The following is a 17,837-nucleotide window of genomic DNA, read 5'->3' as shown; positions in this document are numbered from 1 at the left end:
TAAGTTTAGTTAAATTTTTGATGTTCGATTTGTTATTACTAACCTGGCGGGTTACTTTACAGTCTTAAGCTAAACGTATCCACCAATAGGTTTAAAGAACTCATACTGGAGGTAATCAACAACAAGAAAGGTTATGCACGCCATTGACGATCAATTATTCTCACGTTTCTGCAGCACCCACGACTATAACTGATCGTGTATTGGTCGCTGCTTGCATGACGGCTCGACTTATGAAACGTCTTCGCTGCCGTTTGCGCTGCAGAAACTTGAGAATATTTGACAGCTAATTGCTGACTTTAGGCTTCGCTAATAAATTAATTATTATTAATAATAATTTCGGTAAATTCCAAATTACTCTCTTCGGCTCCCGGTCTATAAAGGTCTTCCACGTGGACGAAGTCGCGGCGCCTGCTAGTTCTACAAATATGTCTAAACACTTGTCTAAGCCTTGAACAAATATCTTTATCGGAAATGTACTTGTGTAGGTTACATCGTTTATACACACAATTACATAATATTATACAACGAGAAATCCTTATCTAAGCTCCAGCCTGAAAAATATACACGGAAAAATTATAAAAAAAAAACAGAGAAGATAACTAAAAAACATAAAAATCACCATGCTTTAAATTTAACTTTACTTAAACTTTACTTTAAATTTAACTTAGATGATTTATTACTAAGCGCATTATGATTATGTAAATTTTAAAACTAATTCATTGAACTCATAATAATTCAGTTTTAAATTGTTCATAAGCAATTATTCTTAACATATTTCATGAGCACATTTTTGATTTGTATTATGTAGGTAGATACACAAATTAATTCTAAAAATATATAAGCCTGCATGGAATTTTGTTCCATAGTTTGATTATTTAGAGGATTATTTTTGTTCCATTGCCATGCGGCCGCAGCCCATTTGCCTAGATACCGACTTCAAATCGATCAGTAGACACTCGTAAGACATAAATATATATGATGTTAAAAACTATATAAATTTGCCTTGCAAATCCCAAATCTTTTATTACCTAACAGTTTCCATCCCGGAAAATCACATAAAAAACTATGGAAAACCGTCGAAATTATGCAGAATTACTTAACTAATTAAATTCTAATTTTATTTAAAGGAAGGGATCTAAATTTAATATTATTAGTATGGTACAGTACATAATGACATAAGTGTGGTAAGTTGAAAATAACAACCGAGACGATATTGCCAAGCTCGAGCCGAAGGCGAGAGTTTTAAGGAAACAGAGACTGTAATTATCAAAGCGCACGTATGTCATACGACGTTTTTTAACACATTTGCGAGGAAACACACTTTGAACACACTTTCTGAAAATGAATTTGCATCTTTGTTCTTTGCCTGTTTTCCATAAATAATTTTGACAATAAATGTCAACCATTTATCTGTATCAGATACACAAAAATATTAATTTACTTTATTAGTAATACTGTCTGTTTTTGATGCATTTATCTAAAAAAAACAAACGTTGGTGTGCGCACTTCGTTTTCTGTGCAAATAGGACAAGCGTATCAAAATGTCATCATAAGAAAAACAGGCAAAGATGCAAATTCTTTTTCAGAAAGCTTGTTCAAAGTGTGTTTCCTCGCAAATGTGTTATAAAACATCGTATGACATATGTTCGCTTTGATAATTACCGCCTCTGCTTCCTTACTATAGCTCTCGTCTTTGGCTCGAGCTGCAATATCGCCTCGGCTGTAATTTTCAACTTATATCATAATGTACTATATTATTGTAGTTCGGAAGTCCCAGTTTTCCGAGATACAGTTTTTAATAGTTCGGATAGTTATTATGCTTTTTTGGTTCCTTTGTTGTGTCAAATAAAAATCTTTCTTTCTCCAATTAGTCGGTAAAAATGTATTAGGAGTCGGTACGACAATAGTCCTGCGGGCGGGTATCGAACCGCCACCTCTCGGTGATGAGTCCGACCCTTTACCACTGAGCAATTAAGGCTTTAATACTTTAATTTTATGAGAGTTTTTGGTGCATTACATCTCTAAAGTCGGTTAAATTTATTGTTGATATGATTTAGTACTTTACTTTTTTACTTAGTAATTTACGGCTACTAAGATTTTGTTCATTACTTATCAGGCACTTCATTTCTACTCTGCTAATAAGTATACATATAAAGCTGATGAGTTTGTTTGATTGAACGCGCTAATCTCAGGAACTACTGATCCGATTTGAAAAATGCTTTCTGTGTTAGATAGCCCATTTGTCGAGGAAGGTTATAGGCTATAAATTATCCCCGTTTCCCTACGGGAACGGGAACCACGGGGGTAAAGCCGCGCGGCGTCAGCTAGTTAGGTATAAGTATAGTATAAATGATTAGATTAAATATAATAACTAAGGTTGCTCGGAAGGAAATCAAGAGATGAACCTTCATACACTGTGAGCACAGGGGCGACTCGATTATTTATAAATACGTAATCAATATTATTGACCATTTCAAAGGTTGATCTATCTAAGAATAACATAACAATAAAAATAAGAAAAGAACCCGTAACTTCTTTATGCCGTTAAAATTTCTAAGGGGAACATCGTATTACATCGATAGATTACTCGCCATGGTGCTATCATGGTCCTCACTCATGAGAATCAGCCTGTAGAGAGAGATGAAAGATCTGTAGTCGGACCTCGAACCTCGCCATTTTTGGAAGTCCGTTAAAAAAAGAGGTCTGTAGTCAATAATATTTCATACTAAAGATAGGGAGACATCAATGTCGAGTTTAGGAAGTGTAAAAACGTAAATATATAAAGTAAGTAAATTACTAAATTGTGCATGTGTGCGCTCAGTGAAGTAGCTAAACGCGGTTCACTTTTTACGATGATTTGTTAGGCACGTAACATATCTTTAGTATAAAATATTGTTGTCTACAGTAGGTACTATAGTATGCGTCAAGGACAATATGCAGACACAATAGAAAAACCATATTTTCGACCAATAGCGACGGCATATAAAACTTTTCTTCTCTTTCGTAGACAACAAAATATGTCGTTGACGTTTACGATTTGCGCCAGGAGATAACGAGATACTCTCTTTCTTTCCATCACCAACCAAGATACCATTGCTCTTTCTTTCGTTGCTATGAGATGAAAGCGAGAGTGATATGTAGACATCTCGTATCTCTTGTGAGCTCTGTTGTGAGCCAATAAAATAGGCTGTGATGAATTACAAAGTTGTGAACCACAGCCGCGTATGTTTACGTATTCAACCCGCGTCGCCAGCGGTCAAGATCGTTTTAAGCTGTCTCTCCACGAGGCGACTCATTCTTTCGAGTGAGCTCTTCTTGAACCCCGACGTTAAATAGGGATCTTAGAGTGTATGGAGTGTTATGTCATCTTGGATACCTACCATCTTGGATGGTCGATGACAGTCACGGTGACGATGGCCACAGCTGGACATAGGACAGTGAAAGTCACTTTAAACTCGCTCCAGCCGTTTTCGAGATAAGCCAGCACAAACAGACATACAGACAGTCACAAAGGGAAATGCCCACCGGCCCATAGAACACCGGTTAAGCAATAATGTTAAATACTGTTAAAATTATCATTGTATAAAAGTACGAGTATGTATGGAGATGATAATATGATGTATAAATATCTGGTTAAATTAATAAAAGTGTACTCCTACCCTACCCTATCTTACTCCTACACTACCCCTACTCCACCCCTACCAACCCCTGCCCTACCCAACTCCCACCCTACCCCTACCCTACCATAACCCTACCCAGCCCTACTCCTACTCCACCCCTACCCAACCCGTGCCCTACCCAACTCCTACCTTTTTTTTATAATTTTCATTTTATACAAACCTTGTTCTAACAATAACCAATACATAAAACCAAGAGTCATCCAAATTGGTGCAGTCTTCGCAAGCTATGGGCGCACATACATTTATGGGCGTGCGAAGATCCATTTAACCATATACATATTGTTCTTAAGAGGTTATGGACCCAGCGCACTTCCTATAGTAGAAATAAGATTGCCCAAAGGCTCATGTTAAGGCAGCTTTAGTTAGACTTGAAAAAAATGGGCCGACTCTAAACGAGCTGCCCAATTTGGAGGTTTGAGAATGCATCCAAAACAGGTTTTCTATTGTCTTTTGCGGTGTGCAATCTGAGAAACGTTACAATCTAATACAAAAAATAATAATATTGTAATAAAAAAAAATAATACTTCCGACTTCAAAACCTAAAAACGTACCCACTAAACTAAAAAGCAAAAAATAACATCTTATGTATTCATTTAAGCCGTTTCTGAAAGAACCACATGAAAGAGCACTGTTTGAAATACCTAAAAATTTTCAATATTTATGGCTTGAATTAATACATTATTTATTTATTTATTTATTTATTTATTTTATACACATATATATATAAACATTACAGGCTTAACCTAATGTGTTTATATAAACTATCTATAATTCCTGAATTACTTGAACGTATCTGCTGAAAGTTCTGTGAAATTCAGCAGGCGAGGAGAAAAACAAATCTAAATCCGGGTCCCACTCCAATACCCCGCTTAGCAATGCCAACGCGCGAACAAGAGGTGACTCGCGGGTTTGCACCAACCTACATGTTGGAATAGTGAACAGTTTCATTTTGCGTGCCCTTTTTTGTATATTGGGTATATGGAATGAAACCAACTCTAGTACTGAAGGGTTCAACAATTCGCCCCTAATCAGTCGGAAGAAGTAATCCGCTAGCGCTACGCTACGTCTCACCTCTAGTGAATCATACCCCAGCATACCTTGTAAAAAAACCGTGGGATATACGTAAGGATAGCCAACATAATAACCGTACTGTTTGCGGTACAGCCACCTTAGAAATTTTTTTTGAAGTTTCTCCAACATGAGTTTGTATTTAACTTCATGTGGACTCCAGATAACTGAGTTACTTTCTAATATACTTCTCACAAAGCTATTGTAAAGTAATTTAATCGCTGCGACACTTTCAAGATCTCTCGATTGTCTTAATACAAAACCGAGGGTTTTGTAGGCTCTAGTTGTGATAGTCCTTATGTGGTCAACAAAACTTAGATCGGAACACATCAATACCCCTAAATCCTTCACGATAGATTGTCGTTCCAATACAACATCTCCCAATCTATAGTTGTATTCATAAGGTCTGAGCGATCTCGTAAACGTTACTACAGAACACTTAGTTTCATTAAACATCAGCCGATTACGGTCACTCCACTCAGCGACATTTTGAATGTCTCTCTGTAAAAGGTCGCAGTCCACCAATGTCCCGGTTCGTAAGAACAATTTCAAGTCATCAGCAAACAACAGACAGTGAGCTGAACTAACAACATCAGGCAAGTCGTTAATGAATATAGTAAATTCTAGAGGACCTAGGTTCGAGCCCTGGCTTATTCCGGAATACGTGTGATATGGGTTCGAAACGTGTCCGTTGAAGTGAACATACTGGCTCCGGTTACGGAGGTAGTCGGAGAAGAATTTCAGCAACGTAGGAGTAAATCCGATACTCGCAAATTTACGAAGAAGGATGTCATTATCTACGGTATCAAACGCCTTCCGGAAGTCAAAATACGCTGCATCAACTTGATATCCACCGTCCAGAACCGCAGTAGCATATGCATGGAAAGTTAATAGGTTACTGGCAGTAGAACGTCCGATCCTGAAGCCATGCTGTGCGTTTGAAAGTTGACTTTCAACTTGACGGCTTATATACCTATGTATGATGTGTTCGAACAACTTGCCAAACACTGACAGTACAGCTACCGGCCTGAAGTTGCTTACCTCTGACCCGGAACCGCTCTTAGGAATCGGAACATCGCGACATCTTCCACACCTGAGGATACCTGCAATTCCTAAGGCAAGTATTAAAAATATGTAGTAACGGCTTAATAAATATTAAACGACAGTCTTTTACAACAAAAGGTGGAATACCATCTGGTCCTACCGATTTCTTTGGCTTCAGATCTCTTAAAGCTTGCTCAACATCTTTAAAGCTAATTGTATTGATAAAGACTGTGTTACTGTTCCCGTTTGACAACGCCATTGCTTCTTGGACATCCAATTTCGGTGGGAGAGTGGAGTAGACAGAGCTAAAATAATCAGCCAACATCTGCGCACCCTCCTCATCCGGAACTGTTTGGCCGTTATTGAAAAGATTTAAACGCTTAATTTTCTTTCGTTTTGCTCCAATATAGTTCCAAAAACTTGAAGAGTCACGTTTTATGTCACTTTCCATCCTAATCTTGTGAAGACGAAAATCGGCTCTGATATTCAACTTGACAAGTGCTCTGTAGTACGAAAACTTTATACGGTATTTAATCAAAGACGTTTTTTTATAAAGACGATGAAAGTGCGCTTTAAATTTTATGTTGCGCTTAGTGACGGGCGAGTACCACACAGGGTAAGAGTACCGAGGTGGCATCGCCATACGCTGTTTTCTGGGTACCCAGTTATCAAAACATTCATTAATTATAGAATAGAATACTAATACGGCTTCGTCCGGATCTTCTATGCAGAGAAGGGACTGCCATTCGATGCTATTAAAACTTTCATAAAGCGCGTGATAGTTTGCCTTGCGAAAATCCCATTCAGTACTAGAATTAGTCATAGAAAGCTTTTGTTCCATACAGGACGTGCCGCGTTCAATACATACCTCAAGTGGTGGATGGTAGGCATCAGGCGAAACCAGCGCGTCAACCGCTCGCTGCACGGTGACAATACCCAACGATGCACTGGCCAGGACCAGGTCTAGAGTGCTGCCCTGACTGTTACGAATAAAATTTAATTGCCTCATTTCACAGAACTCCAACAGATACTCATAATTCTTTAATGTATTAAAACAAGCCGAGTTTAGGTTAAAATCTCCACTCACTAATATTTTATCATATTTTGCACAAAGAGATTCAATACAATTAAAAACTAACGAATAAGATATTTCACCTGTGTTAGGTATTATTGGTTTAGCACCGTCGTCGAACTGATCAGCAGGTAGAATATAATATTATTATGATGTTATTTTTTGCTTTTTAGTTTATTGGATACGTTTTTAGGTTTAATAAGTCGGTTGTATTTTTATTAATTTTATTTTTTAAATTTTATTATTTTTCCATTTTTAGTGTAAAAATATATAGATACTACGTCTAAAAATACTTTCAGACACAAAATGAACACCCCACCATTCCCTCCCCCCTTTAAATTCGAAAAATTCCTAAACCGACGAGGAGTTCCCTTAACTGTACTTCGTCTTCATCACCAGACCTTTAATGACAGTCACAACCCATCTAGGTGGAAAGTTCTCATCAATACAAATTAATCAAACCCAAACAAAAGGTAATTGCTGTAAATCGTTGAGGAGTTCCCTCGTATGTATTTTGGCTTCATCATCAATAAATTGTGGTGCGTAAAAATATTCAATAAAAAGATTTACGAACACTTTAGTCATCCATTTAATTTTTGAAAGTTGCCCTCGATTTCTACAGGTTTCCATCATCAGATTCTGACATGATGAATATGGGACCACAGGTGTTAACTATTTTCGATACCTGCCCCCCCCCCCTCCCCTCAGAAAACGGCAGACAATATTGTTCTTGAATTTGGGTGCGATATTAGTCCTTATGTCCATTAATTTCCTTGCTACAACCAATTATGTACCTAGAGGTAGGAAAACCAATTAGGTTGATGAGATATAGGTACCTACCTATAAATTTAATAGACGTGGTATTGGGAATTCCAGACTAATAGGCTTCATTATTATAATATTATTGAGTACTAGCGGACGCCCGCGACGTCGTCTGCGTGAAACTCGATGTAAACTTTCAACTACCACTACCCTATTCCTACCTTACCCTACCCTACCCCTACCCTACACCTTATTTAATTTTAATTACCTGCGAGCGATGGAGCGAGCTTGGAGCTTCTCTGCGTGATCGAATCAGGAATGAGGAGATCCGCCGACGAACCAAAGTCACTGACATAGCTCAGCGAGTCACGAAGCTAAAATGGCAATGGGCATGCCACATAGTTCGAAGAGCCGATGGACGGTGAGGTCCCAAGGTGCTGGAATGGAAAACCGGAACCGCACTGGAAAGCGCAGTGTTGTGTACTAGGTGTACCAAGGATATCAAGCGGGTTGCAGGGAGCCGCTGGATGCTGGCGGCTCGGGACCGTTGTGCTTGGAGGTTCATGCAAGAAGCCTGTGTCCAGCAGCGGACGTCTTCGGCTGATAAGGTATCCACATTCAAATCGGTTAAGTGGTACGGTGCCACAGACAGACACACTTAGCCATCAAACTTCAATCAATCAATCAATCAATCAAATGTAGATGGTAAATGTATCTTGCCAATTTTATCGTCCTAAAAGGCCTCCTATTTTATATTCAGCTTAGACCCATCAAGCGTGTCCAACGCTGGTTTGCGAGCGGTCAAACTTATAACAACCTTTGCGTCGGGGGTGTGAAAAGTTTGCGTCGGGGGTGTGAAACATTAGTACTTTAAAAGTAGGCCGAACCATCTCGAAGTACACAAAAGAAAGGCATGCTATCGACAAGTGTTTATGTTCTGTTAAGCCTCGGATTAACTTGAACAAGCGCATCACCGTGAAGATAGCAAGATAACGTTTTATCTGACGGAGCGACTGTTTGGTGAACGATTGCACGATTTGCTACGTGCAGTTTATCGAGGGAGTGTAATCAACTTTGATTGCTTTTATTAAGACTGACAATACTGTATACCTAAGACGTTTATAACACATTCGCTCGTAAAGTATCGCTTATTTCACCAATTTTAAGATCGTAATGTATATCATTACGCACATGTGCCGTAATGTAAAGTAAAATGCAAATATCCCGTAATTTAATATAAAACCTTTGTCATCCGTCTAAAAACGAACAGTGCTTTTTGAAATATTTTTTTAAATTTGCAAAGAGTTTTTTCACAAAGTTAATTTTATTCAGAAAAGTCATTTTATGAATAAAATTAACTTTGTGAGATGAAATATAAAATGTTATCTGTATCAGAAACACAAAAATATTAATTTACTTTATGTGTATTTGTCTAAAAAAAACAAGCGCTGGTGTGTGCGCACTTCGTTAGCTGTGCATAAATTACAAGCGTATCAAAATGTCATTATATGGAAAACAGGCAAAAATGCAAAGAGATCATTCATTTTGAGCCCTTTTTGAAAGTGCCGGCCAACAAAAAAAGATGGCACAAATCGTTAGAACTTGCCATTTAGAGTAATAGCTAATATGGCATAAAAGTTGTAGGAGGGCTCTGAAACAAGTTATACAGGTTCGACGATTTGTTATTTCCATACATTTTGTCGATTTTCAAAAGTGCTTGCAAAGAAAAAAAACTGATCCGTATAGTTAATAATTCCCATTTAAAGCAGTAGTTAGTATGCACAAAATGTTGTTTGCACAATAATTGCACACTTGCACAAATGTTTAAAATCGTTACGATCGTATTTGCATTGCACTACGGCGCCAGTATCTACCCTTCTAAACTCACATCCGTCTCTACTCCTATCGTATAGCTTTGGAGCTCAAGTAACCGACGGCTCTGCTGCCCCCCTCCGGGAATACCTCGTACTCCGTCGTACGTACACTGGCGGAATACCTTGTTATACCGTAGAAGAATGTCCGGCGATAGTAGTACGGTTTATTTGCAAAATTCTCGTCCATGGAGATGGTGCCTTAGTCTTCTGTAGCCTCCACGCCCCCTCGTGGTGCTGTGGTGAAGGATTTTCCTTGAATAACAAAAAATAGCCGGTTATCAAGGACTTTTGTAACAAATCTAAATCTTTAGGTCATGCTATATAATATGAAAAAAGACGCGTTTTTTGGTACACTTAAAAACGTCACAAAGGTAGTTTTGTGATATCCAGGTAGTAAAATCAAATAATTTTCATAATAAGGATAACCGATATAGGAAAAAAACAGAACCCAATTTAAAAAGCATCTCGGTTAAGATATAAACCTCATTAGCTCAGTGGAAAAAGGGGCCGACTAATCACCGAGAGGTGGTCAATAGATTCCCGCTATTGTCGTACCCACTCCACTTTTCCGACTAATTGGAGGGAAGTGGGAATATTGGTCATATTAAAAAAAAAACACGTGTTACAAACGGCCAAAAAAAGATATACTTACTTGTGGATGTAATCCACAAACGGGTGCACACGAATGGACGGCGTATCTAGTAGGTCGTAAAATGAACTCCGTATACTTCCAACCCACATTCGGCTCACTATTGAGCACGAGTCTCCTTTTAGAGTAATAGGGGCTATAATCTACCACGCTAGTCAAATGCGGATTGGCAGACTTCACACACGTAAAGTAATGAATAATTAAGGAAATAAGTATGCAGGTTTCGTCACGATGCTTTTCCTTCACCGTTTGAGACACGGCCTTTAATGCCTGCCTTCAATTCGGAGGGCGTTGGTTCGAATCCGGTCCGGGGCATGCACCTCTCAACTTTTCAGTCATAAGCATTTTAAGAAATATAATAGCACGTATCTCAAACGGTGAAGGAAAAACATCGTGAGTAAACCTGCATACCTACCTGAGAATTTTATTAATTCTCCACGTGTGTGAAGTCTGCCAATCCGCATTTACACTCGTGCTTAGCAGTGAGCCGAAAATGGGTTGATGATGATGATGACTATAAAAATATTATCGTTGCTTTACCTTCATTTGTTTCAATATTTGAGTGTCCAACAATCTATCCAGTATCTAAACGCGGACCCATCTCCACAATGTCGCGGCGACGTGCAAATCCCAAAACAAACCAAATATACAATATACCTCCATAATAAGGTGTCGCTAAGTCTTGTGTTTAAACAAGTCGAGTGCCATGCAAACATTCCGCACCATATTTTAAAAACAATATTGACAAATATCTTTGTGAGTCACAATTCATACTAAACATCCTGTCGAGGCTTGATGCTTATGTTTAATAGATAATCGGTCTTGGTTTTTAAATTACCTAAATTACACGCCTTTACACACAAAATGGTATTTGTCTGTGAATTGAACAACGTCGTAATCATCATTTTAATATGAAAAGTTGCAGCTAGTTGTCTCGACTGGAATTGACAGAAGGGCTGGCTCATTTTTTGCGCAAAAAAGGCTGTCCAGCGTGGAAATGCAGCCAGTATTCTTGCCACCAATCCACGTGGGCATGATTTGTATAGTTATTAGGATAACTTAGCTTAAGTTCCTTAATGTATTCTTTCTCAATAAAAAAAATATTTAAAAAAAATATGAAAACATAATAGATTTCATTTGCTCGTAAGTTATCTAGGATTATTTCCTAGTAGCCCAGATCCTACGGTGGGCACAGGTCCATTCTAGGGTGGGTACAGGTCCATTCTAGGGTGGGCACAGGTCCATTCTAGGGTGGGCACAGCCCACCCGCACCCCTGCTATATATGCCTATGGTTATAAGTACGACTTACTTACACTACGTCAGTATGAACATTTGTTTTTATTAATTCTTTGTAGGTCATTTAAGGATTGGGGGCAGGGAAATATATTAGGGCATCAAGTTGTTTTAATCCGGAACTGAGTTCTCTCCGGTAAGCGCATTGTCGTTTGTCTTATCAGATTACTTCAAACGATTTCGATGAACCCTCTGCAGTATCGAACCGACTGTATTGTATTTACGGCCTCCGTGGCGCTGTGGTATGCTCAGTGGATTTACAGGATGACGGACAGGCCCGACTGGGCTGATTGACGTTTTTTTTAATAGGTCCAGGTCTGGCTTGTGGGATGCTTTGGCTGTGGCTAGCCACCCTACCGGCAAATACGTACCGCCAAGCGATTTAGCGTTCCGGTACGATATCGCGTAGAAACCGAAAGGGGTGTGGATTATCATCCAACCCCTACAAAGTTAGCCCGCTTCCATCTTAGATTACATCATCATTTACAAGGAACCCGCCAGACTAAAAGATCCATAAAGTTTCTGTTTTTGTGAATTCTTAAGAATAAGTCATAACAGAGCTGAACGAACGAACGTTACGAACTACCCTTTCTTTTTTTAATTTTTTTTTTCTTTTTATAAAATTTATTTGCCATATATTTTTTATAATATGACCAATATTCCAATTCCCCTGCAACTAGTCGGGGAAAGACTGTGTTAGGAGTGGGTACAACCCCGACCAACGGGGCGGGAATCAAACCACCACCCCTCGGTGATGAGTCCGACCTGTCTCCCGTTGAGCTATTGAGGCTATAAACTGCTTTTGAAAATTCTTGAAAACTTTTGAGATAAAAAAGTCTCTATATCTTTTGAAATAATACTTACAAAAGTATTGTTTAAGCTACAAATAATACAAAAACCGTTTAATTTCTTAACAATGCACAATTTGCGCGTGCTAATAGCGAAACACCTCAGTAATGTGATGTTACTAATATAATGTGTGTATTTATGCAAATAAACCAATTTTACATGCCTTTATTGTAAGTACATAATATATTTTAGAATTTAAACTATCGTGAGTGTTATTCATATTAATTGATTATGGAACACGTCTAAAACTCACGTGATATTAGGTCGGAGTATTTCTGACTAGTTTCGAATCCATACGGGGCCCTTAGTCATGAGCAGGTACTTGCAACGCGGCACGAGCAAAACTGCAAAGCGGCGGTGCGGTGCGCAGCTGCTCGCATCGCGCGCTGGGAGAGTAGTTGAGTGGTTGGGAGTGAAGGTTCCGTTACACTCTCCGACGGCTCATTTGTGTTTTATAATCAATTAATACATATTATATGTTGAAGTCACACAGCGGGCGATGGAACGAGCTATGTTAGGAGTATCTCTGCGTGATCGAATCAGAAATGAGGAGATCCGCAGAAGAACCAAAGTCACCGACATAGCTCAACGAGTTGCGAAGCTGAAGTGGCAATGGGCGGGGCACATAGTTCGAAGAGCCGATGGACGTTGGGGTCCCAAAGTGCTGGAATGGCGACCCCGCACTAGTAAGCGCAGTGTTGGCCGACCCCCCACCAGGTGGACTGACGACATCAAGCGAGTCGCAGGGATTCGCTGGATGCAGGCGGCTCAGTATCGTGATGTTTGGAAGTCCCTACAAAAGGCCTATGTCCTGCAGTGGACGTCCATCGGCTGATATGATGATGATGATATGTTGAAACGTGCAAATGTACAAATGTCAGGGTGTTTAACCCCAAAAAACTAGTTAAGTACTACAACTATGCGCAGGACATACTTATCTATAATCTACCTATAGCACATAATACATAATATGTACAAGCAAGTACCTACAAAAATATTATAATTTTACTATTGAGAAGTGTTACTTTAGATGAATTAACAACACGAGTACATTATACATATGCAAAATATTTGTTATGACCATATTATCTTTTAACATTTCTTGGAAATTAAGACCAAAAAACATGCACGGACCATCACCGGTTGAGGCAATAGGTATTCTGTTTTATCTATTGACTAAGTGACGCCGCGCGGTTTCACCCGCGTGGTTGCCGTTCCCATAGGAATACGGGGATAATATATAGCCTAGAGCCTTCCTCGGTAAATGGGCTATCTAACACTGAAAGATTTTTTCAAATCGGACCAGAAGTTTCTGAGATTAGCGCGTTCAATCAAACAAACAAACAAAAAAACTCTTCAGCTTTGTAATATTAGTATAGATTTTAATTTTAAAGATTTCTGTTTGTTAATCATTTATTTTCTAAGTAGCCACGAAAAAGGCCGAACGGAAAAGCCATCGATAGATCAGGGGTTAGACCCCCGCCTGCGGGACTATGTGTAGTTGAACACACACAGAGAAACTCGGTACTTCGCCCGATGAATAACTCTGTGCCTTCTCATGGAGCCCATAGTAGCACCGGCAACCTATTTATATATAAGTGGATAGGCATAATGATGACACTTTCTAACTCCACACCCAGGATTGAAGAGCACTTCAAAACATGATAAAACTAATCCGCAAAGACATGCCAGTCCGTGATGATTATGACGCGCAAAAACCTAACCGACCAATCGGAAGGCCGTATTTCAGCACGCCCCCGTCTCATGGATGTCATGCCGGTGAACCATGCGCGGTGCATGCTTAACACAAAGTTACAAAGTTGTCAAAAGATAAAGCGATAGAAAATCCCGTTAAGATGAGTAAACACGCGAGAAAATCCATTAACCACGCCTCCGTTAGATTATTTAGCATTAGTATGTTTTATGATGAAATTGCGCAATTAATTTATGGGTTAGAACTTGGAATAGTGATTTTAATGATTTTGTGTTCATTATCACCGCCTATTTTTAGTGGTCCACTAGGCTAAACCTATCACCTTTGTGACAAGACCTTAGGATTCGGAGCTTAGATTAGACCTGCTCCAATGCAGGCAGCATGGCGAATTTTCTGTTACGAAAATGAAACACTGTAGCATAGTTAAGTATCAACCCATATTCTGCTCACTGCTGAGCTCGAGTCTCCTCTCAGAATTAGAGGTGTTAGGCCAATAGTCCACCACGCTGGCCCAATGCGGAATGGCAGACTTCACACAATCAGAGAATTAAGAAAATTCTCTGGTATGCAGGTTTCCTCACGATGTTTTTCCTTCACCGTTGGAGACACGTGATATTTAATTTTATAAAATGCACACAACTGAAACGTTAGAGGTTTCGAACCGGACCGGATTCGAACCCACACCCTCTGGAATTAGACGCAGAGGACGTATCCACTGTGGTATCACGGTAGCATAGTTACTTAGTAGTAATTAGTTAGGGAAAGCTAAAACCCGTCTATGATCGTAATATGAGATACCTACAAAGAAATATACACTTCGAAGAATATACCTTCCCTTATTAACCCCGGACGCAAAAAGAGGGGTGTTATAAGTTTGACGTGTCTGTCTGTTTGTCTGTGGCACTCCCGAGCTCCCGAACGGATAAAGCAATTTCAATTTAGTTTATTTTGTATTAGAGATTTGATGAAAATCGTTGGAGCCGTTTAAAAGTTGTCGAGGTTGAAAGTGGGGAAGAACAACCGAATGTCTGCAATTATACTCAAGTGGGGTCTCAAATAAAAGCGCACTGAAAGAGAATATTTACGACTTGTTCGAGAGTGTAATTAATAATTTCATGACATTCAGGGATTTAAAAAATTTAAATCTTATATTATTAAAAAAAAATATAAAACACGAAACAGAATAGGTAACACTTTATTGTAAAGGTAATTCCTTTATCAAATTAAATATCACGTGTCTCAAACGGTGATGGAAAACATCGTGAGGAAACCTGCATACGAGTACCAGAGAATTTTCTTAATTCTCTGTGTGTTAAGTCTGTCAATCCGCACTGGCCCAGCGTGGAGGCTTGTACATATGTTTTCTGTGCTATTGGCCTTTCTGAGAGGAGACTCGAGCTCATCAGTGAGCATATGGGTTGATAACGAGTCCCTCATCGTGGTGTGCACTCCATAGATGCATAAACGCAATGCATACCCTGATGATTCATTTCGTACTTACATGTAATGGAGGAGGAATTTTCTATTTTATACAATTTGTACGCATAGAGCCTAGGTGCACGTCTCTGGGTATAATCTGCTCGAAACTCAAGTAGGTACTTAATATGGAGTTGTTAGTGTAAATAACCATAAATACATCTGTTTTAATAATTAAAAAAAAAAGTTAGGGACCAATTTATTTCAACTTGATGAGTACGTAAATAGGCAAGATACAACATGGAATAAGTAAATCGTATGACGGATGTAAGTGGGATGTACCTAAATACCTAATTATTAAAAAAAATTTGAACAATCAAAAATACGGAATACCGATATGTGCACGCCTCATAAAATTCATTAGACAATAACTTGCACAAAAATATGGCTCTTCAAAGCCCGTTTGTAATGTGCGGTATAGGTAAGGGCAAAATAAATTACGTGATATCGATTTCCAATTTATTGTTCAACTGACTTTACAAAGTGCATTGGATTAGAGCTGAAATAAATAATTATATAAATCCTGGAATACAATATTTTAATTTTTAGGTAGGTAATAATTGAATTTTCAGTCGGGCCGGGCAGCGCAAGCGCACACTACGCCACTGCTAAATATATCGAGTAAGTATTTTAAATATAGCCAACACATTTGAACGATTAGTAATAATTGAAGCACATCCATCTTTATATGTGTTGTAAGAAAGTACGAGTACAAAAGATCGCACGTATCTTCGATTTCCCGATAACATATCACTCAAGTCCGCGTCTACTCGCTCGCTGATAACTCGCGATATCTACAAAACACTCCACATTATCCCGTCAAATACTTGACAGTTATTTCAGGAAATCTCTTTTTCTTCATATAACCGGCCTAGGTAGATAAATCCTAGGCCGGAAAGGAATTGTATAAAAATTTACACAACATAACGTCACTCAGCGGACGATGGAGCGAATCACGCTCAGGGTTTCTCTGCGTGATCGAATCAGAAATGAGGAAATCCGCAGAAGAACCAAAATCATAGCTCAGCGAGTCTCGAAGCTGAAGTGGAGAGGCAGGCCACATTGTTCGATCAGCCGATGGACGTTGGGGTCCCAAGGTACCTACTGAAATGGTGACCCTGACCCCGCACCGGAAAGCGCAGTGTTAGTCGACCCCCCACTAGTTGGACCGAGGACATCAAGCGGGTTGCAGGGAGCCGCTGGATGCTCGTGGCTCGAGACGGTGTTGTGTGGAAGTCCATGTCTCTTGCATGGCCTATGTCCAGCTGTGGGCGTCCATCAGCTGTTAATGATGATGATGATGATGAACGTTAGTATTAAAAATGTCTCATTGGTACGGGCATTAGCTTGTTTGGCTTCGGGTTACGAGATCATGAGTTCGAGGCCCGGGGTCGGGTTTCGAAATATCGAGTAGGTGGGTATATCTTTCTTCTATTAAATTCCTATAATTAAATTAAAGTAATTAGGTATTTTAACGGTTGTTATTCAAGCAAACTCAACAGTCGATATGTTATTTTTAACCGACTTAAAAAAAAGGAATAGGTTACTTTATTCGACCGTTTATATATTTTGTGCATTTGGAAATGATGTTTATTTGTAGGTATAAGAAGCTGCAAACTTCGAGTCCGCTCTGAACACGAGGAGTATGACTGCGCATTGTACGAAAACTATAAAACCTAAATAGGGGTTAGCAGAGCTGCGTAGTTCGGCGTGTCGAAATATCTTAGTGGCCAAACATTGGCTCCAATGGTGAATATTTGGCCAAATACGGACAATAAAAAAAACTACGAAGATTTTTTGCATAATATAGGCAGTGTAGATGCCTAGAAATTCTAATCACTTTTTTATTTGTGAAAATAATCTCGTAGTTGTAATATTTTTATAAAACAAAATTGAAATTTTATCACGGCACCGCAAACGCCAATCATAAACTGTGACGTCATTCGCTACCAGGGATCGGTATGTGATTGGTGATTGCGGTGCACGTCACCGCAATCACCAATCATATATCACATCACTGCAAACGCCAATCACGCTGTTATCTCTATGAATGACGTTACTTGCTAATGGGTTGTGTTTCGACGGCAAAAATTATACGAAGATATTTTTTCATTAATATTATAATTTTTACTGGTTATTATTGACGGGACAAAATAAAATATAGCTTATAATACTTCAATAAGTCAGTTTAAACACTATTTACAAAAGAGGCAAGTACCTAGTCTATTGGGAAAAAACAGTGGCGTGTTCGTGAACGTGAACTTTAGGATCGCTTAGTGGAATGTATCATTATGACCATGATCGCAATAAGACTAGAACCTAAAGCTATGAAACCAGTTTAAAAAAATATATATG

The sequence above is a fragment of the Bicyclus anynana genome, chromosome 14 (genome assembly GCF_947172395.1).
Source record: "Bicyclus anynana chromosome 14, ilBicAnyn1.1, whole genome shotgun sequence".
Lineage (NCBI taxonomy): Eukaryota > Metazoa > Arthropoda > Insecta > Lepidoptera > Nymphalidae > Bicyclus > Bicyclus anynana.
This window is presented reverse-complemented; position numbering follows the sequence as displayed.